Genomic DNA, 24,251 nt, shown 5'->3' with positions numbered 1-24,251 from the left:
TGAATTCAACAAACATACACTGATAACATAAAACTTATATTTTACATGTACAAAAATATCTTGATTCTCAATGCATAAAATCCACCTTCGTTAGAGAAAGCCTATGAGTTTGTTCATATTTTTAGGGTTAAAAACTCAAATCAAAATAATTAACAGTAAATATAACGAGAAGAGTCCCTGTCATGCCCAATCAGTGAGACCATCTTCAGGACAAAAGAGAGTCGTGTGTGATTTATTTTTTTCTCATAATTTTATTGTTGACAGCCAATACAAAAAGAGGGCCTTGCAGGGCACCCAAGGTATGTATACAGGATGACATATACGAATGTCACCATTTTCAACAATGTTATAGTATTGATTATACAAGGAATACATTGCAAAGAAATATAAGAACAAAAATGAAGAAAGAAGAAACAACTGCGCCACATTGCCTCCGTTTAACAAGTAAAGCAGTCCTGAATATAGGGAGAGTTTTTACCACCCATAGTCACATTGAGTATAAGTACTATGCAAATGCCAGTCTACTAGCATTATAGCAATGGTTCTTCAATGTCAGACGGGGGGGGGGGGGGAGGCTCCAAATATAGTCCCCTGTAATCAGCCCACTTTTTCCAAATTTCGTAGTGTTTTCGAGGGCATCCCCTCGCTTCAAAGACCGGGAGTTCCAGGCCCATACAAAAATCTAGACCCCTCTTCCATACCCCAAGTGACGGTGGGTATTTATCTTTCCAGACCCGGGCAATATCTCTTTTCACCAGCGTGAGACCTAGGAATAGGAGGTGACGCTTATATCTGTTCCCACCTATGTCCTCCATAACATGCAGCATGGCCAGCCTCGGCGAAGATGAAATGTCCCACTCCAAAACCTCAGATAGGCATGTGAACACCCCTTTCCAGAACCTCGACAGTGTTGGGCAGGACCACACAGTGTGCAGGAAGGTACTCTCCATAGATCTACAGCGCAAGCAATGTGGGGAGCCTAGCACGTCACAGCCTGTGCCTGGTATAATAGGCTCTATGTAGGTACTTAAACTGGATAAGATGCAAGCGGGCTGCGATTACTGTGCTGCGCGAGGACTCCAGAGCCTCTACCCAGTCATCTTCCTCTAAGGGACCCATATCCTGCTGCCATTCCTCTCTAGTTTTGTGTAGTGTGGAATTATTGATAAGTGTGTGGTACATTTTAGTTATCTTGTGGTCCCCCAAGCCGCCCGTAAAAACCTTAGCCTCGATGGGGTTAAATTCAGGAATCTATGTTAGGTGGGATATGTATGGAGTGAAGGCATGTCAGAATTGGAGATAGCGGTAGAACTGCGTGCGGAGCATATCATACTCCGTTTGTATATCAAGAAAAGACTTGAGAATGCATCAGCGTGGAACTGCCCCCACCGTGTCTATCCCAATGGACTCCCAGCCCTGAAAGCCGGAAAGTTGACCCAGCTGTGGTAATTGTCCATTGTTCCATAGTGGAGTTTCCCTTGTGAGTCTCCCACACCAACCCATCAGACGGAGCGCCGACTTCCAAATCTTGAAAATTGTGGCTGTAGTGGGTGGTAGCTCTCGAAGCAGTGTCACTGAATAGAGAACTATGTGGAGGGCATTGTCTCCCAGCAGGCAGCGTTCTACAGCATATGCCGGGTCTCTGCGGTCACCATACCACCAATCGTTGAGGACGAGCAGGTGTGAGGCCATGTAATACACCTGAATGTCTGGTGCGGCCACTCCACCGGAGCAGGTAGACTGGAAGCAGGTCCTCAGGGCCACTCGCCGTGTGTGATTTCTTGACCCCTTTGTTGAATAATTTAAAGGGCAATTTAGATACAAAATATAGGTGTCTGCAATTAGTTCCTGGAATTGAGGAACAGATCTATATCAATTGACCTCTCTACCTAGTACGAGAGAATAAATATCTTGTTTCAAAGTCGCCTCAGCATCTATGATGCGGTCAACGTGGGAGATCTAAACTGATTGGGGATTCCCTAATCAGTTTAAATCACCCGCTTTTTTAGATCTTCCACAGTAGCACTTCAAAGGAACTGGCCCAGCGCACACACACAAAGTATTTCACACTACCCTGTTGTACTCCAAGACAGACTATGACCAAGGAAGGGAGGCAGGAAATGCCAGACACTCCTGCAAGGGGAACACTCCAGATAAAGTTCCCTCTCTTCATAGTGGGCACCAAAGTAGAAAAAGGGGACTCTCAGACCAACTCTTCAGTACACTCCTGGACCTGTGGATACTGCAGTAGAATGCCCTGCTGCTTGAGGCCTGCCATGCTTGCTGAGAAGGAAGACCAGACCTGCACCCTTCCTCCCAGGCAGAAGTGACTCAAGGGTCAGCTGACTGACCTCCTATTCTGAGCTACAGGATCACAACAAGCTCCAAAGGACTCCTTGCAATTACCCAGCTGACCTGATGCACCAGACTTGCATCCGGACCTGCGTGAGCCCTGCTGGCCCCTGCTGGAGTGAGTTACTGATCGCTAAGAGGTGCTTTTTAGGGTCTTAGACCTTTTGTGTAGCATTAGTTAAGCTCCTCCTTGAAGAAAAGGTGAAATCCTGTCACGTTGGGCTCTTTGCGACCACAAACAGACCCCTTCATTCTAAGATCTTGCCACCTGCTCCAACTGCCAACATGAAGCTCTGGTGAACTTGACTCTTTGTACTACAGCGACCACCAGTGATGACCAGCACTGCAAGAGCTAAACTTCATGCTACAGCTACGACAATCCACCCTGGACATCAAAGTGAATCTCCAGCAAAAACCATCTACCAGTGGTGGCTGGTGACATTTGAAAGTGGTGGGGCGTATAACAATTGTGAAACTTCACCGTTGCGAGCGAGCGCAGCGAGCGAGCCCGAACCACCTACGGGGGGATTGGGGGGTTTCCCCCCCCAACAAAATTTTGAAAAAAGAGTGGACAAATGGTGCATTTTCAAGCAAATTTGAGAAAGCAGGGAGGTTAAAAAAGCAATTGTGAAAGTGCAGTTATTACATTAATAAAGAGATGTCATATAACATAGGTAGACGCTTATTCAGTATAACCACAAAGCTTCATAATAGACTTCGCGATACAATGCATTTCTGAGTACCTCACAGATGCTTTTTATTTAACAAACAATTAAACAGGTTGCAAACTAGCAGCATTCAACATATTGTTCACTTTTTGTAGATAAAATCAGCACGTCTATCTCTAAGAGCAGCAAACTTTTCAATAACTTGAATGTTAAAGTCTGGTATTCTCTTAACTAGGTCTCTCTCTATAGAGAGCATAGCTAAAGCATTCAGTCTTTCCTGAATCATGGTGTTCCTCAAGAATGTCTTTATTCTGTTCAAAGTGGAAAAACATCGTTCCGCCGCTGCTGTTGTCATAGGAGTGGTTATGACTATTTTTAGTAAAGCCACTGTCTCTGTAAGTGACTTTTCCATGTTAAGGTTCCGAATCAAAGCAAGCAAAGAAATTGCACCAGTGGCCTGCCGATATACACTCATACTGTAGAGTACAGTTAATTCAGTTCTCAAATCCTCTTTGTTGAGCATAGGGTAAGCTTCCACAGCCTTATTCAGTGCTTGCTCAGGGAAGGAGTTTTCATATTTTGCAAACAAATCACTTTTCAGTAACGTGGCACTCACCAAATGGTTTGTAAAAGAGAAACGTCCCTTTGTCTGCACAGTTATAGTGTCACATATCTCTTTTGCAATTCGGACCAGACTGCTGATGTTTTTTCTGCGGTTGGAGAAAGTAGAACCATTTGGCAGTCTGGTATCTAAATTGTCAACCCCTTCTCTGACTTTGTTAATGCAGGTGACAAAGTCAGTGGTAGCTCTTTCCACACAGACAGTATCTATTTCACGTTTTTGTAACCTCTCATATAGTACGTCAACATGAGGCATTATGTCATGAAACAAAAACAGCAAAAACTGGAACTCCCTGTCTTGCAGTGTTCTAGCAAAGCCACGGGCCTCACTCCGAGTTTTATATTCAAAGTCATCATTGGCTTCTATGGTGTCGAAACATTTTTCAAGGTCAACCCTATGTTGGTATATTAGGCTGATTGTACGTATGTGAAAATTCCAACGAGTTGGGCCTCCCTTTGGAATCCTTCTGTTGACGATCGTATGAAGTACCTCCGTTCTTTTGGGGGAACGTGAGAAGAATGCTGCCATTCCTCCTACATCCATAAAGAATATCTGTGCCTCAGAGATCTTTCCTACTGCTTGTTGCATAATCAGATTAAGTTGGTGGGCATAGCAGTGCACATAATGGGCATTAGGGTACACATCTCTAATTTTTTTTTGTACTCCACCGGAGGTTCCACTCATTACTGCAGCACCATCATAGCTTTGTGCAATCAGTTTTTGTTTTTGAGGCTGCTCTGGAAAAATCAAGTTTAGTTCTTGTAGAATAGCTGAAGAAATGCTTTCTGCACTAGAGTCTTTTAAATGTGTAAAACCATAGAACCTCTCCACAACTCTGCTGTCATTGTCAAGGTACCGAAAGATCAGTACAGACTGTGTTTTAGTGGCCACATCAGTGGTGTCATCAGCCTGAATAGCCACAAAGTCGGTGTTTTTCAACTCTTGCACGATATTGCTTTTTACAATCTCTAGCATGCACTCAAGCAGTTCATTTTGTATTATTTTAGAGGTGCCCTTGAAGACTGTAGCACTTGCTAGATGTGCTTCCATTTCACGGTCTATGCTTGATATTAAATCCACAAGGCCTCTGAATATACCAGGATTTGCGGAACTTTGAGATTCATCATGCCCTCGTAATGCCAGTTCAAAAGCACCACAGAAACGAATGCAATCAATGATTTTTGATAGTATGTGTCTATTCCTATCAACTGCTTCATTGTGTTTCTTTATTGTTTTGCGGTAGGCATCGCTTATGTGGGCTTCAATCGGTGTGTCTCCAAACATTCCCAGTCTCGTCAGGTTTTCCATATGTATTTTTGTGTGTGCATGCTTCTTTACTTTATCTGACAGATGTTTCAAGTCTTTCACTCCTTTTTTTGTCCAAGGAATTTCACCACCAAACAGCAAGCAGGGGAAGCAGAACAGAGTATTTGTTGAAGTACACCCTGTAAGCCAATCAACTTTTGTGTACCAGGTGTTTGAGAAAGAACGAATGTAAATCTTCCCTCTGTCTTGGGAACTTTGTTGTAGGTTTAGGTCTGGCCGGTGGGGTCCTAGTTGTTTTACAATTAGTTTATCTTCACGTTTCAGTCCAATGAACGGCTTTGCAAGTAGTTGCTCTACTGTATTCATGGTGTTACCAATGTTAATTTTACCTTTCAATAATCAAGTACAACGTATGAGGTTAGGTGCATGTGGAGGCCACCCACCATGTAGACAACTTACATAGCCCTTAACTACTAGAATGTAAAATACAGCAGCGGTTTCCTTACCTTAAACGCTGGGGTTGTTGACTGTTGTAGAGGCGCAAGTGCAGCAAAGGAGGTTGGTGCCTCTTCTTCTTTGCTTTGAGGCTTTACCAGATGCTGAAAAGCAAATATAACAAAATGTAGTTGTGTCACCCAAACACATAGACTGTTAATCATAAAGAACCACAGGCCTCGGATCATACATAAAACAGATTCATCCTGTGACTTCAGTGTCAAGTTGTGCAGACGTTTTGTACCTATTGCACAATACACATTGTCTTATTTGTTAAGATAGGAGTCGAAATCTTAGTGACAATTGGAATGTTAAGAAATCTGTTTCGGAATCGATCCAGGCAACAGATGCCCAAAAATATGCTATTGTGGGTGTAATTTATTCTTTATTGTAATGCCCATTTATTTTAAATAAAGCAATCTTTTACTTTTTAAATGCAGTCCGTTTTCCTTAAAGGAAAATGGGATGCGTCCAGAAAAGAAAATGAGGATATAGGTACTCCCTTGCCAAATCCCCTTTTGCCGTACATTATCATAATATGCAAACTTCCCTGAGCAGTTGCATGTGTGAAAATTGTTTGCGAGGTATGGCCTTGCATACAAAGTAAACGACATGCAAGAAACCAGCTCAATGCTTTTTGTATACAATTTCTAAAGTCGTGCAGAGCTCTGCATTAGAGTATAAACTAGCACATACTAACTGAGCACGCCGTGAGCGTGTTGCACTGCCAGGTGAAATCAGCATTTTCTCTTCTACAGTAAAGTGGTACCCTTCACATGTTCCTCACACCTCCCCATTTCACAAGTTTCGAGTATCGTAGCTGAGTTATTTTAAGACTTGATTACTGAATGGGATTTAAAAAAACATCTCAACTACCCCGTTATTCTGATGAATAAAGCAGTTTTACTGAGGCGTGATTACTGTTTCTTTCAGAACGTGTATTCCCTCCCCCTGCGCCTCCTACGAATAAAATCAATGTCTGCACAATCTAAAGCCGACATTCCTATTTTTAGAAAATGCAAATCTACCAATAGAGGAACTGGCAGTGGCTCTGAAGGAACCATAATTTCTACCACTCTGCACACTACAGATATTCAGGGAGACAGGAGGACTTCAGACAAGGGGAAGGCATGAACATTTAAAGGAAACAGCCAAGAGATTCCTTTCCATGTCTGAAGGTATAAAACGTAAGTCCCCTATCTTAAACATCACCTGCCACCAACCATCAGTCTGTCATCCTGTGTTATGCTCTACTGTTTGTGGAGGTATATTATACATATACCCCCAGCCACCGGTACCCTTGCACTCTGATGATGGATCCTCAATCAGGAGTACTCTCAAAGGAGGGAGTGCTGATTTCCTGCTGCAATGAGGACAAACACAAGCCCATGCCTGAAAAGATCGAACAAAAAATGGATGCCAAAGCTGCTTTCCCATGAGATGATTGTGGACCCTACAACCTGGGTGTCAAGCTGGGTGTCGACCTTGGGTATAGTGCAAATATCCCAATTTATTCACAGCCTAAGAACCAGTGACACAGAGGCATTAACACATCCATTCAATGGAGCAGAACACGAGATTCCAACAGAGAGGTATACCGTATTTAATAATGTCTCTAAATTCGAAATCACACCAAGAAACGTGGATGAAAAGTCTAGACTACTGAATGAACATCAATCCATAACAAAAAGTTCTAGTCATATTGTCAACTGCAAAGCCAGTTTTCCAAATGAGAACCAGCCCGGACCTCAGAATCGGGGTGTTGGTGATGCTGTCCGTAATATGTGTGTTTTTCCTAGTGCCAATAAACCAATATACAGCGCTAATCCGCGCCAGATCGCTATAATTAGAACCCGTCAAATAGTAATACGCCGGAAGATAAGAGGAAACACAAAAAAGTGCAGATAGACGTCTGTTATTTTACAGCGCTTACATGCTGCATTGGCAAAAATGTTGATATGTGCTGTATAAAATAGAGGCTCCTAATATACAGTTCGCGCGTTTCATACCGAGGCTCCTCCGAGGGCAGTTCCCAGTTCCGTGAAACACGTGTTTGCAGCAAATGAGGATTTTGTGACAGACAGTGTTGCGGATCACACTGATTTCTACAAAATGCCAGAGCATATTGTAATGCAAAACGGCACGACAATATCATAAAATACCCTACCTAATTTTTCATTTTATAGCAACACTCGCGGTAGAAAAATCACATACAATAAAGGTTGCTGCTTGTAAAGCAATGCCGTGTGCGCCCGGATAAAGTAAGATTCGATGTCCCACTAGTAGATGGCACTCTCTGGCTCAAAAATGATTCCCGGAGAAAAAAATACTCCAGTGAGGCTTTCTGATATGAACGGTTTGTCAAGAGCCTGCATGAGCAGAGCACTGACGCTCTAAGAACTGGCCGTGCTTCAAAGAAATGCTATTGATCTTTGAAATATTATGTATATTGTAATTGAGCCTTCAGCGCAGTAAGAAACCCAGGGTGCCTTAAGACAAAGGAGATCACTTGTGTTTTTTCTCAGTCAGTGTCCAAGATCCTAAGGGCATTGTTGTGCGCCACGCTTTCCCATGTGCACTTGTCAGGCGTGTCAGAAGTGTCCCCGACGGTGCCAAGCCGCAGCAGCAAATAAAGCAGTCTTGGTTCCGGTTCAGCATGTGTCTGCTTTCCCTCGCCAGCCCCCCCTAAAAAAAGGTTTTGCCCCGGGGGTAGTTTAAGTTAAAGAGCAGTCACAGCTCAGATGTTGTGCGCAGTTATTTCTAGTCATAAATACATATTTTCACACTTGCGAGTGCACACAGGTCAGAACGGTCATATTAAGGAAAAGCAGTCAGCATGTTCAAGACTTACAGATGACTGAAAGGTAGATGAGTTGCCAGTATTATCAAAAACACATCTTGCTTTCATCCCTGCAAGACTATTTATCCGTGTTCAAGGTCTGCCTGCAAGACTATTTGTCCATGTTCAGGGTCTCACCCGTTGAGTTCAAAGCTGCCAACACTTCCAGGTTGTACTGTTGGCAACCAGTCAGATCTGTGAATGGGCGCGAACAGAAGGCGCTAGCTTTTCCTTACTAGTCAGGCCTACAGCAGAGATCAGGCCTCTCGCACACTAACGGTAACGTACGTAACGCTCGCTCACACTCACAGGCCTGATCGGATCGCCGCTGTACCAACAGTCCACAGCATACCCCCAGGGGCCTGGCAAAGAGGGCAGAGGGGGCCTGGCAAACAGGGCTGAGGGGTACCTGGCACAGAGGAGACCGTGGCTCAGAGGCCTGAGGGGCACTCTTGACTCACAGAGGGCTGACCCCGCTAGCCTGCAGTGCGCATGAGAGTTCTCTTGTAATAACTTAAGACTTTCAAAAACTGCCTCTTTTACACCCGTAGGCGGCACCAATGTAACTCCGTCCTAAAGCTACATACCTTACGTCAGTCATTTATGATTTTAAAGTAAATTCACGCCCGCCTACCTTGAATGTAATTTTATCGTAGCTAAAGAAAATGGGGAGCAGTTGATCCGATCCAAGAAATGATCGACGATGTCTCTATAATGATGAATGAATCGCGTCACGGACGGTGTCTCACAGACAGTCTAGTAGTCTCTCAGTCTCTTGTCGACTCTCTCCACGCGCTAGTCTCACTCCCGACTACTGAGAGTGAGAGGAATTTGCCCAGCAACGGCACAATGGCCAATCACTGCATGGCTCAATAATAAACCATGACACTGATTGGCCATTGCTACGTTAGGCACTGGGCGGGCCCTCCCACCCCTGCGGATTGCAATGCAGTGCCAACTCCAACTCCAAGTAAGTTATACCCCCTCGGCTGCAGCAGCCAATCCGGACGCAGATGCTGCTGTCGTAGGATGGGCATGAGCAGGCAAACTCGCCGCTCATTTTGCTCCTACTGCGATCTGCTGTTTTAGCCACCTCCCCAGTCACCTTGTGCTTGCTGTAGCAAAGCCACTATGCGCATGCTGGGTTCCTGGCCGAGGAAAGGCAGCCGGCCAAACCCAACACGCGCACGCCATGTGACCACACGGCGCACATTGTACGAGGCCGCGCCCCATTGAAAATCAATGCTGCCTGCCCCCTGCCCTGCCTAATAACGGACATGGAGGCCTGGCCGAGTTGTTGTCACGTGACGTGACAACGCAGCCGCGAGTGATGCGAGCGCGCCGCTTTAAATTATTACTACAATTTCAACTTTGAAAGTTGAAATTGTATTAATAATTTAAAGCGGCGCGCTCGAAAACGTACACAAATAATTAAGTGGGGCAACGCCCCACCGCCCCAACACAAAAACCGCCACTGCGTCTTGTCGACTCTCTCCACGCGCTAGTCTCACTCTCGACTACTGAGAATGAGAGGAATTTGCCCAGCAACGGCACAATGGCCAATCACTGCATGGCTCAATAATAAACCATGACACTGATTGGCCATTGCTACATTAGGCACTGGGCGGGCCCTCCCACCCCTGCGGATTGCAATGCAGTGCCAACTCCAACTCCAAGTAAGTTATACCCCCTCGGCTGCAGCAGCCAATCCGGACGCAGATGCTGCTGTCGTAGGATGGGCATGAGCAGGAAAACTCGCCGCTCATTTTGCTCCTACTGCGATCTGCTGTTTTAGCCACCTCCCCAGTCACCTTGTGCTTGCTGTAGCAAAGCCACTATGTGCATGCTGGGTTCCTGGCCGAGGAAAGGCAGCCGGCCAAACCCAACACGCGCACGCCATGTGACCACACGGCGCACATTGTACGAGGCCGCGCCCCATTGAAAATCAATGCTGCCTGCCCCCTGCCCTGCCTAATAACGGACATGGAGGCCTGGCCGAGTTGTTGTCACGTGACGTGATACCGCAGCCGCGAGTGATGCGAGCGCGCCGCTTTAAATTATTACTACAATTTCAACTTTGAAAGTTGAAATTGTATTAATAATTTAAAGCGGCGCGCTCGAAAACGTACACAAATAATTAAGTGGGGCAACGCCCCACCGCCCCAACGCAAAAACCGCCACTGGGCATTTGTGCATTTTGTAGGTAATTCTTGCCATTTGGTGGCAGTTATGATACAATGCTGGCCCTGGCACATTGAAGGTAATTATTGCCATATCAAGAGCTCCGTTAATACATTTTGAAAAAATAAGATTTACCCCTGGAGTGCGTTATACTTCAATGTAACACAATGGAAGAGCCTTTTGATTTTTAACACATTTATGAGGAAATGTGCTTTACTATGCACTATTTGATACTTTAGTTCAATTTTATTTCGCCACCCCAGTTTCAGAAATCATTAGCCGCTGCTAAAAGCAGCACATGCCTGACCTTCCTAGGCTTGCACCTTTCCAGCTTAGCTAGAAAACAAGGGCCAGGCCTACATGCATTCCAAAATACCGTCTGCTCAGGAGCAGGGGCGGATTAGGCGTCAGGCTAATCCGTACTTCTGAATGTTGCTTCTGATACTGCAAAGTTAACAGGTTATTGGTTAAATGAATTGTCATCCAATCAGTACCAAAGCTCGTGTAACTGGCAGCAGATCCCAGTAGTGGTTTACCCATGCAGCACACTATTCAATAGTACTTACTCACACAATTATAGATGCCATCACTAATTAATGTTATTTCATCCCCTGGCAATTCATTGGATCCCTCCTTGATCTCACTTTCTTTCTATATTTGGAATTACCAGCTTCCCAAGTGAAGAGCCAAAACACAGTGGGGCATATTATCAAGGGACATAACGCCACTTTTTCGGCACATAGTGCCGAAAAAGCGCCAATTTTTTTATCACACAATCATCAAGGCGGCGCTAACATGCATTAGCGCTTGTTAGCTGCCGTTTCCATGACGCTTTGCAGCTTAGCGATATATATCGCTAATTAGATGCAAAGTAGGTATTCCTGCCAAGAAACAACATGACAGATGTCGCTAACACGACATCTCAGTATTTACAACGCGGCCCAGGAACCGCGAAGCGATTCAGAAGGCCGCGCAAACTGCGGTTATTGCCAGATTCTTACGCCTGCTTGAAAGTTGACTTAGCCATGTTTTGTATGGGAGGTGGATTGTCTGGTTACGTCCACACTCCCTATTATCAAGCTTTTCATTAGCGTGTGAAATCATCACCGGATTTCACACGCTAATGAGGATTATCGCCGTCTATCGCTGGTTTGTACATCGCCTGTTAGCAGAGTGTTGTTAATACTCTGCTAACACAGCGATATAAACCAACGATAGACTGCGATAATCAAATTCGTGCTAAGCGCAATTTGCGATATTTATCACCACCCAGTTGATAATATGCCCCAGCGGAGATAATATTAGCGCCCTATCTACAAGGGAATGCTAACATGCAGTAGCGCATGATAGCACCCTTTTTCCCGACGCCTCGCTTTGCATCTCTAATGAGATACAAATTGGGCGTCACTGGGCAGTACAACCTGTAAAATATCTCTGATGTGCACATCGCGATATTTACAAGGCAGCCCACGCATTTTAGCAGACGTTAGTTTTGGGCAAAAACCGCTGTTTTCGCCAAAAACTAACGTCTGCTAAAATCCTGACTCATGTATGTTTAACATGGGGGGTGGATTCTTGTGTTACGACCACAGGGTCGTATCATCGAGCATATCGCCGTTTTGCAGGGAACATCGCTGGAAAACCAGCGATATTCCCTGCAAAACATCGATTGCCCCACTATCTCTGGAATTTACATCGCCCAGGAGAAACGCGTTGTTAATAATGCGCTAACAGGGCGATAAATTCTAGCGATAGACGGCGATAAATACAAAAGTGCTAAACGCGCTTTGCATTATTTATCACCGTCCGTTGCTGATATGCCCCGTTGTGAGCTACAATACTGCTTAATAACAGAGATAGCAGTAGAAGAGTGCCTTAAGAAGCTGGGAATTGTGAATTACTGTCATAGCATAGTATAGCATTATCACCCTATGGCAGGTTCTCCATTTTGAATGGTGATTATACAAATGTTGTCAAATTCTGTTTGGTTAACACTGGGTTGGCTAGAAATAGAAGGGGCTTGATTTAAGTCACAAATTAGCGGATTATGAGAAGCATTCTCACGGAGTTATTAAATCTGGTATCCAAAAGACACCTAAAGAGTTGTAAACTGCTGAAGATGGGTATGCATACTCCATCCTATCACTGCTGTATTTAACCATGGCAGTAAAGTAGAGAACTAGGGGGCATATTAGCAAGCCAGGCGATAAAATTATCGTCGCTTTAGCGGCAGAAAACTGCCGCTAAAGCGGCTATAATGGGCTTGATAATATGCTCTATGGAATTCCAATTGAAGCCCATGTTAGACGTCCTTCATATTTAACATGGGCTTCAATTGGAATTATCGCCTGGCTTGTTAATATGCCCCAAAGTGTTTGTGATCCAGTCGACCAGGCTAGTAAATCAGGTGCCAAGTGACCAATGAATTAGAAAACATATACAGAACCGTAAATATGGCTTCCAAGTAAAAACATTTACAGCAGTGAAGCAAAATGAGAGTTGTGTAACAGTCAACAAAGATAACATTTATAGCCCAGAAACTAATCAAGCACAGATGGTAGGCACGTACACCAACACACTCCCAAGATTAGATAACTAATTTATAGCTGTGACAACATTTGCTCTACACAGAAGTGCAACAGGCCCTGTGCAAGCATGTAGAGGCAAACAGTGTGGGCCCCTTAGGCGTCAATACTAGAATGTAAGGCCACATCTCCATGTGCAAAGTTGTCACAAAAACTTGAATTAAGTGTTGGCCTCCAGGCGTAATCTTCAAGAAAAGGCCATTGAGATAGACTCATAAAACAAAATATATTCCCATAGTTCAATAATGACCTATGGGTAGCCAGAATAACTTGGGGGCATATTATCAAGGTCTTGCTATAGACTTATCACCGCTTTTAGCGTCCGTTTTCGGCCAAAAAGCGGCGATAATTCTATCGCACTATTATCAAGCAAGCGCTAAACTGCTTTAGCGCTTGCTTGATATTGTTAGAGACCGTTTTCAATTACGCCCTGCATGTCATCGCTAATGACATGCAAGGTAGGTGTTCCTGACTTAAAGTCCATGAAAACGGTCGCTAACATAACATCGCCCTATTACCAATGCGGCCCGAATAAAAAAACGTGCGCTAAGCGCGTTTACTGCATATCCCTAACGTCTAATTAAAATATGACTTAGACATACATTACATGGGAGATGGATAGTCAGGTTACGACCACGCTCGACTATTAGCAAACTTTTTTTTATCGCACTGGGCTTATCGCAGGATTTCTCCCGCTAAAACTCGCTATCGCTGGCTTTCACATCGTATCTTAGCGGCACCTTGATAATAGGCCGCTATTGATGCGATGTGAACCAGCGATAGACGGCGATAAAAAAAAATGCGCTAAACGCGCTTAGCGATATTTATCGCATTTTGTTGATAATGTCCCCCTTGGTTACGAGAACTTTGTGCTGGTAGAAAAGGCAGGTTTGGGTCTGGTCCCGTGGTTCTCCTCATCATCAGGTTACAAATTAAGTTTAAAAAGTTTATTAAGTTTAAAATGTGATTGGCCCTTGTTAGGAGCTGGTATAGAATACTGCATATCATTAAGCGTGGCCAAAATGGTGGCAAAAGTGTACGATGGAGCATGAAAAATGCACAGAAATGGTCATTCGTCTTAGGGTCTGGGTTAAATGTGTTAAACCTCAGAGGTCTTTTCTGGTGCTATTATAGAGATTAGTAGAGTGGCAGAAGCATGGAAGACCTCAATATTTAGAGCAAAAAGAATGGTGCTATCTGATCACTGTCTGTGACACGGATATAAAAAGTAGCATAAGGTCAAGCAAAGTCTGCGACCCTTGTATTTTACGTTTGAATAACAAGGGGTTGTTTCGCCCAACATTCCTACAACTCTGCAGCCATTTTGTGAATGATTGGATCTGAAGGTGCTGCCCTCCACTTAGTTTAAATCCTTCTACCCAGAATTTGATAACTGAGGAGAGAATGAAAGATTTATAACACTCAGTTATTAAGAAGAAAATAACCCTAGATTCCTATTTGTTTTAATTAATAAAGACTTGTTTTATTGCATGTAGGGAATCGGTTTTTCTTACTCCTAGTGCATAAATCAATTGATCTTTCACAAGGGATGTTTTCTCCATGTATCTGCAGTTTTTTGGTGTCATATTACTCTGAAAGAGTTATAAATCAAGGTATCGGTTGACTAGAATCGAATTCAATTGCAGCCAACATGTTTCACCCGGCTATAAGAGCCTCTTGACTTTCTCATGGGTGTACAGTAAGAACATTTGAACAATAACAAGCAATAAACGCACTTGTTTAAAAAAATAAACATAAAAGACACTAGCATCTTTGCCTGGATGAAAAGAAGGACAAGCCTTGTTTGGAGATATTCGGGCAGACTGTAGAATGGAAGTAATTCACACCAATTGTCATCCGCTTTTGGAAAGCATTTATGATGAAAATCGTTATTGTTTATGGAGTAGCTGAAAATGAAATAGATCAATGCAAATCTGCGATATGCAATTACAAGAAAGTGTTGAAAAAAGTGATATTGATGTAACTGCAAACAATGCATTTATGATATTGACAAACAATTACAAGGATATTACAAACACTGTTAGACTCATTCTTTTTTTCCATATTTTTATTCATATTCTGTTAAATGATAATGGTTATGTTATTCCCTTAGTTTTTGGCAACATCGATTTCAGCCTATTTCCTACACATTCTTCATTGTAATTCTAACAATGCTTAATATACCATCAATTTACTTCTTTTGGAGGCACATGTATTTGCGTGTGTGTTCCATCATTCTGCTTCCAAGACTTCTTATCAGATTCTTTATGCTTTTGGCTAATTCAAGCTCCTGCTCCTATTCTTCAATCACGTTTTTAATTTAATGGGAAAGTAGAATACCTGCTTGTACTGAGACCATAGTTTCCTTCAAACTTACAATACAGGTTTTCCTTTAACTAGGGCATTGCAGGTCATGCACTCTATTTTCTATTGAACTCTTCACATCTCTGGAATTAGCATGGATTTTAGACCTGCACTGCTCTTTCACCATGTATAATTTTACATTGTTTTCTACCAATGTCTGTTGTAGCATAAATTCTTCATGTTTCATCTCCTCTCCAAAAATGTTTTTTTTCATTGTGTACCAAGTATAGAGTAATTCATAAGTTAAAATATAATAAGTGAAAAAGAGTTTGAAAGAAACCTATGTATTTCAGAAATGAACACAATATACTGAGTTTAGGAGCAGTGGTTATTTGTACATCTCTGAATTTGGGGGGTGCCTACACTAGCATGTGATTCAGAGGGCAATTTTCAAAATGTTTTCTTTCTTACACACTGCCTTACACGTACAAAGAAATCTAATTGATAATAACAAATGTTCTATTATTCTGTGTTGTCACATGTCTTTAGATAAAAATGGTACAAGACGTGTTGGTGGGCCTAAGGCCTGCAGCATGAAAGGGCCCAAAACACAACATGGACAGATAACATATTTCCACTGCAAACTGACCCTTTTTTTAAATGTGGGTAGCTGTAGATTTTGGGCCCTAGCTCATCTGGCACCGTGTGCAACCTAGCACACCTACACATTTTTTACGGCTAGACACCTAGAGAAATCCAGGATGGGGTGACTTGCATGTCTCTCACCAGGTGTTTTTTACTCAGAAGCCCTTGCAAACCTCAAACTTTGTCTAAAAGTACAACTTTTCCTCACATTTGTTTGAGGAAAACCTTTGGAGAGCCAAACATTTCCTATCACCCATCATTTGAACAAGTCACCCAAAAAATGGTGCCTGACTTGTGTGTGTAGGCCTAGTGCCCATGGAAGGAAACGGCCCAAAATGCAACATGAACACATCACATTTTTCGACTAAAAACTGAGCTTTTCTTTGCAATGTAGGTAGCTGTAGATTTAGGGACCTTGCTCAGGTGACATCTGCGGGAAACTGAGCAAACCTCCACATTTTTTAAAACTAGTCACCCAAGGGAATCCAGGGTGCAGTGATTTGCACGACACTTACCAGGTTTTCTTACCCAGAAGTCCTTGCAGCCTAAAACGTTGGCTAAAAACACACATTTTCCTCACATTTCTGTGACGGAAAGTTCTGGGATCTGTGGAAATCCACGACTTTCCTACCACTCATAGTTCCCTTATGTACCCCAATACAACGGTACCTCACTTGTGTGGGTGGGCCAAGAGACCACAACACAAAAGGCCCTAAATGTATAAGTGGGAAGATCAGTGATAGGGGAAGTTGCAGTATTTGGGGCCATCTTGGCCACCACCCAGGGACACCTAATAGCCACAGATATTTTTGAAAACTAGACACCCATGGTTTCCAGGGTAGCGTGCCTTGTGTGGATCCCACAAGGTTTTCTTACCTGCAATGCCCTGCAAACCTCAAACTTTACATTTCTGTGATGAAACTTCCAGATTCAGCATGAATCCACAAATTACTACCACCCATTCCTACCACCCAGCAATATCTTACTTGTTCTGATAAAAAAGCTGCCCATCATGTGTGACTTGGCCTAGTGCTCTCAACAGAAATTAATCAAACCAAGGTCAATGGGAGTCCCGTTCGAGGACTCACAGTGACTTTGGTTGCCCTTGCAAACCTCAAACTTTGACTACAAATACACATTTGTTTCACATTTCTGTGAGGAAAACTTCCAGAATCAGTGCAATCACAAATATTTCCTTTCACCCTGCTTTCCCCCAAATCTCCAGATAAAAATGGTAACTGACTTGTGTGGGTAGGCTTAGTGCACGCAACAGGAAAGGGCCCAAAATGCAATATGGACATCACATTTTCCTGATGAAAACTGACCCACTTTTTCAATGTGTGTAGCTGTGGGTTTGTGATAGCTGCTCACCTGGCACCTAGGGGAACCTCACAAACCTGCACATTTTTGAAAACTAGACAGTCGGGGGAATCCAGGGTGGGATGACTTGCATGGTTCTCACCAGGTTTATTTACCCAGAAGCCCTTACAAACCTCAAACATTGGCTAAAACACACATTTTACTCACATTTCTGTGGCTGAAAGTTCTGCAATCTGTGAGGACCCACAACTTTTCTACCTCTCAGAGTTTCCGGACATGTCTGAATAAGAACAATACCCCACTTACATGAATGAACCAAGAGATTGTGACACAAAAGTCAAAAAAGGGCTTTGAAGAGGTTGACTATAGGATAGCTGCAGTACTTGGGGCCGTTCCAACCACAGAAGCTTTGAAAACTAGTCATCCAGGGGATTTCAGAGTGGTGTGCCTTGCATACATACTACAAGTTTTTCTTATACACAATGAGCTGCAGAACTCAAACGTTGCCTAAAATCATGCATTTTGCTTGCATTTCTGTGATGAAAACTTCTAGAATCAGCAAACATCTGCAAAATTCCTACCACCCAGCAATATTCCACTTGTCTTGAAAACAAAGTTCCCCCACTTGTGTGACTGGACCTAGTGCCCTCGACAAGAATAGCTGAAACGAAGGTCAATAGGAATCCTCTGTGAGGACTCTCATTGACCTTGGTTGTGAGTGATCCATTACTGTCTAGGGCACTGAGCCCAGTCACACAAGTGGAACAGCGTTTTTTATTGGAACAAGTAGGATAACACTGGTAGGTAGGAATTTTGTGGATTCTCGCCAATTCCTTCACAGAAATGGTAAAGAAAATATTTCATTTTAGGCAACATTTGAGATTTGGAGGGTATTGTGGGTAAAAACCTTTTGTGGGATTCGTGCTGCGCAGACTACCCTGGACTCCTCCAGTTGTATAGTTTTCAGAAATAACTGGGTTTGGTAGGTTTCTGTAGGTGGGGGCTGAGATAAGGGCCAGTTACCGCAGCTACATCCATTGCCAAATCGGGTTAGTTTTTTACAAGAAATTTTGACGTTGATGTATGTTTTGGGCCTTTTGATGTTGTGGTTGCTAGGCTCACCCACACAAGAGTGGGAGTTTTCTTTTCAGAACAATTGGGGGAATACTGGCCAGTAGGACATTGTGGATCCCTGTGTATTTTAGAAGTGTGCATCACAGAAATGCAAGGAAAATGTGTGATTTTAGGCAGTGCTTGAGGTACACTGAGCATTTTGGCTAAGAAAACGGCATGGGGTCCATGCAAGGCATTCCGCCCTGGACTTCACTCAATGTCTAATTTTCAGAAATGCTTGGGTCTGGTAGGTTTTCCCTAGTGGCAAGCTACCCAAGCCCAAAAAGTGCAGCCTTTCTACATGGCAAGTGGGACAATATTATGATTTAGGCCCACTCTCCAAATGTAACAACAAAACCCCAAAAAATCAAATGTCTTCTAGTGTGCCATAGGGATGCAGATGTTTAATTACACTGGGGAGCAGAAACATTGTTGAGGCTTTAGAGGTGAGGGTGAGGCCTGATATCAGGTTGGCCAGGCCCACTCTATCATTTTATATAAAGAAATTCTACCCCCCCCCCCCCCCCCCCCCATGGGGCACATTGGTGGCAATTCTCCTCTCTGCCTGCTGGGGAGGCCCAAATACTGCTTTTCTCCTTTGGTGTGGGAGTATGGTATATTGCCAGAGTATAACTCCTGCACCCCTTTGTTTTGGCTGAAATGCAAAATCCCTGATGTCTAGTGGGCTTTCTACCACCCCAGAGGGCAGGTTCGGAGCAGTCTCATTGGCTTTGTGCCTCCTCCATGGGCAAATTGGAGGCAAACTGCCTGTGTGCCCCTGGGGATGGAAGAAAGACTGATTTGTCCCTTTCTTGACGTAGCGGTGCGGCCCTGTGTATGGTGGGGAGAACTTATATATATACATTCAAGTAAATATATAAGACCAGAGGGCATTCAAAATATTGCACAACAGTCATTACTTACATAGAATGCATTTATTGAAACAGGAGTCAAATGAGCCATTGACAATCAAAAAGTTTGGAACCACAAATGATACTGCATAAATGTTTGCATTATAATCAATTCAATTTTATGTTAATGTTTTGTTTTTCGTTTCAAAATTAGCCTATTTTCAAAGTAAATTATGGTTAATTCATAGGGGGACTACATTTCCCAGAAATCCGGGTTTCAAACCACCCCGTGATTGACAGGAAAGGAAGGTATGACAACTTCCTGTCTTGATTTTGTTAAAAACACCCTGTTTGTTTGATTTAATAGTGACCGTGAACAAGTCAGCGGACGCTGACGAAACGCGTTGGTTTTTTCTGCATCTCCAAATCTGTGGATTATATGAACTTTGAATAAACTGTATCAAGAACTACAAAATTCGCTGGAGTGCGACCCTACTTTTCTTTCAAACTGGGAGAAAATTGTTTGCATATTAGCGGCGGTCCAAGCCGCAAGGGTGCCGCACCTTCTAATTGAGCGCCTTCAGTCCGGAACTGTTGGACCCCTTTTGGATACTATTAATACTCACCGGACGGTGCTCGCCGATCACTGAAAACAATACGTTGAGCCAAACGAACACGCCACTCGAAGCCGGGATTTCAGGTAAGAGTGGATGTGTGTGCACAATTACGTCTGCAGTGCGTGTATTTGACACAAAGCATTCAGTATTTTGAGTGAATTTCGGCTATTGAAGTGGGACTGAAAATACAAAGTAGCAACAAATCAGAGGCAACACACTTTCAACGGAAAGGGCTTTTCTTAAACTATTGAAGATTTCACTTTGTTTAACACAGTCCCAACAGCGAAATTAACGGACCAGAATTGCCTGCGGCTATATCAAGTGTTAACAAATATCAGGATCCACAGTAGAGACGCAGGATGGATAAACGAGAGGCTAAAAGACTGGAACAGATCACGACCATGTTTGACAAAGGGAACTTGCAGCAGGAATCAAAAAAGTCTAAAATACCAGAGAAAACTGATGATATTAAAAGTAAAATACGATCTTGGGAAAGGCTAAGCAAAAAGGAAATTAACAAATCTTGGGAACTAATAACCCTTCAGAAATACTTGGAAGTGGGAAGAGTCCCCAGAGGATTAAGAATTATGCTAATGCCTAATCATCAAGATTCTACAAATGATCTCTTACAAGAGTGGGGAGAGCACACTCTAAATTCATCGCTTGGACTAATCAAAATATTGGTTAAACACATTGAGATTGCCCTCAATAAAATCAAATAGCAATTAAAAGAAGTTGAAAAAGAGTTAGAAAATTCAAAACTCAACTCGGAATTGCAAAAATTCAAAGATGACCTAGAAGGCCAAATAAATAAACATGAGGAAGTGGTCCGCCAAAGAAAACATAATAAATTCATCCGTGATGCGAATGACTATGCTCAGGGGAGAATATTTACATTCGCACGGAAATTTGATCCATTCAAACAGCAAGGAATGGGAGCCTCAGCGGGAACATCCAGCAGTTTCTCCTCCCTAGCCTCTACGGATTTGAGTACAGAAGAGTCAGAACCAACAATGGAGGGGGTAAGGTCAACTTTTTTAGGGGACATGCGCCTAGTACTGCAACAACGACATTGGGAACAGAACCAAACGACTCAAAGACAAATCAGAGGAAGGGGAAGGGGGAAAACCTGGTACCAAAGAAGACGCAACGAAGGGGAAGAAGAACCAAGCACCTCAAGCGAAAGGATTGGTACGAAGACCCGAAGCATGTGGCAGCGAATGGATCAATAAGTAATGAACTTCAAGTGGTCAATCTCTCAAAAAGGGAATTATCAGAATCTGAAATTTCACTCCTAAAAAGAGGAATTAATTTCTGCCCGGTAAAACAAATGGATCTGGCACAAACGAGAGTTGACCTCTATTTGTATGTCCACAAAATAAAACTGGCAAAATATTTTTTGGAAAACCCGAAAAAACCTAGGGTTGGCCGCACGGCGGAAACACCCACGTCAACTTTATTGGCAAAGGAAGCTGATGAATATTTAACATTGCTTAACTTAAATGCGGAAGTAGGGTAAGAGATACCCCTGCAGGCAGCAATTTCACAACTGGGGGCCAGTCTCAGTAATAAACGTTCAAAATCCAAATTCTACCCCCAATTGCCACCTGGCAACAAAATTGATGTCTTTCAAGAGGCTGTCATCCACGATCTGTACAAAATCAACAAACCAAAACGCAAAGAGAATTTGACAAAAGCGGAAAAGGCAGCTTTGGAGAAACTATCGAATGATAAGGAAATCGAAATCAAAATGGCGGACCAAGGGGGTAACGTTGTAGTATGGGATCGATCCTTATATATCTCTGAGGCACTACGCCAATTGCAAAATGTGAGGTATTATGAGAAATTGCACACAAACCCCACAATGTCTTATCAGTTGGAAATTGAGAATAAATTGAACCTTTGGACAGCAAAACATCTGATAGATGAAGAAGAACGGAAATATCTATCAGTTGATTTCCCTAAACTCGCGACTATGTATTTTCTCCCGAAGATACACAAAGACTGTAAGATACCACCAGGAAGACCGATTTTGTCGGCGAAAGGATCCCTTTTTGAACCCATGGCCAATTACATCGATTATTTTCTGATTCCACATGTAGTGAAACTAAAGTCTTATATCAGAGATACCACTGATCTCTTAAACAGTTTACGTGATGTGACCTGGCAAAGCAATTTCCTTCTAATAACAATGGATGTAATCGCTTTGTATACAAACATTGACAATGATTTAGGCTTGAAAGCCATCAAATTTTTCCTGCAAGAAAGAAACATTCATTTTAAAGATCACAATGACATGCTATGTGACATGATTCTCTCCTGCCTCACTTGCAACATTTTTCTTTTTGGAGATGATCTTTATCGTCAAAACTCAAAAGAACGGGGCAGCCATGGGTTTTTCATTTAGCCCAAGCTATGCTTGCCTAGTAATGGGCTGGTGGGAGCGAGAGGTGGCTTGGAACAAACAATATGAACGACACACAAGCAAAATCATCAAATGGACACGATTTATTGATGATTTATTAATAATCTGGAATGGAAATGAGGAGGAATTCCGTGAATACTTTGAGTTCCTCAACAACAGTGTCACCAATCTGAAATTCACATATGAGACCAATAAGGAAAACATCAATTTTTTGGATGCTGTAATATATGTGAAGAATGGCTGTTTGGAGTCGACTTAGTACCGCAAAAGCACAGCAACAAACGCCACCCTCGAAGCAACGAGCTTCCACCAACCCTCATTGGTGTCAAGCATACCCTATGGAGAATTTCTCCGCCTTCGAAGATTGTGCAGTGAGGAGGAGGAATGGAAGAAACAGAGTGCAGGAACAATTAAAAGGTTCATAAGGAGAAAATACAACAAAAACACAGTAAATCAGTGCTGGAATAAAGCTAATCAGAAAACCCGGGAGGAGTGTTTGGCACAAACTAAAGACTCAGAAATCACAGATGAACCAATAAGACTGATTCTGGACTACACCTTGGAATCCAAAGAGATTGTTAATATCATCCAAAAGAACTGGAAAATATTACAATTAGATGGGACCATGGGAAAAATAATGGGATCTCATCCAACAATAACTTACAGGAGAGCTCCAAATTTAAAAGATCGATTGGTGCACAGTCATTTTAAATCCAATAAAGCACAAGCAACGTGGCTAAAGAAAACTGGCTTTATTAAATGTCAAAATTGTAAGGTGTGCCAAATCGCCAAACCAGTAAGTGAGATCACAATGGCAAATAACAAAATTTGGAAAATCAAACAATTGATATCTTGCAAAAGTCAATACACTGTCTACATCATTGAATGCCCCTGTAAATTAAAATACGTGGGAAGTACCATTTGTGACCTAAAGAAAAGGATTCTGGAACATACAAGGGCTACTAAAAATAAGGATAAAAATAATGCGGTAGCCAAGCATATGGAAACACACCACAATAGCAACTGGAAGTCCCTAAAGTTTTTTGGAATAGAAACAGTACCGATCAATATACGTGGAGGAAATCGGGAGAAACTACTAAGACAAAAAGAATCGCACCATATTATCAACTTCAGAAGCATGACACCGTTTGGTCTGAACCAGTCCGAAGAACTGTACATACATCTTTAAACAGCAATACAACGAACAAATACAATTGTGTTTCCAACAATACTGTCATATATCTGTACATATGGTTATTTTGGGCAACAATACTGACTTCAACAATGAGTACAATGGCCTATAAAGTAGCCTTGGATAAAGACGTAAGGCCCACCAGAGGGCACATAGCAATGTTTGCCCACCAGAGGGCATTCAAAATATTGCACAACAGTCATTACTTACATAGAAAGCATTTGTTGAAACAGGACTCAAATGAGCCATTGACAATCAAAAAGTTTGGAACCACAAATGATACTGCATAAATGTTTGCATTATAATCAATTCAATTTTATGTTAATGTTTTGTTTTTCGTTTCAAAATTAGCCTATTTTCAAAGTAAATTATGGTTAATTCACAGGGGGACTACATTTCCCAGAAATCCGGGTTTCAAACCACCCCGTGATTGACAGGAAAGGAAGGTATGACAACTTCCTGTCTTGATTTTGTTAAAAACACCCTGTTTGTTTGATTTAATAGTGACCGTGAACAAGTCAGCGAACGCTGACGAAACGCGTTGGTTTTTTCTGCATCTCCAAATCTGTGGATTAAATGAACTTTGAATAAAGCTGTATCAAGAACTACAAAATTCGCTGGAGTGCGAGCCTACTTTTCTTTCAAACTGGGAGAAAATTGTTTGCATATATATATATATATATATATATATATATATATATATTCAATGAAAAAACCAAAGGTTTCACACATGTTATAGTTAGCTGGACATTTCACTCGTAAAAAACCAATGAAAT

This window comes from Triturus cristatus, chromosome 2_1 (assembly GCF_964204655.1).
Source record: "Triturus cristatus chromosome 2_1, aTriCri1.1, whole genome shotgun sequence".
In the NCBI taxonomy this organism is placed as follows: Eukaryota; Metazoa; Chordata; class Amphibia; order Caudata; family Salamandridae; genus Triturus; species Triturus cristatus.
Note: the sequence above shows the minus strand (reverse complement) of the source record.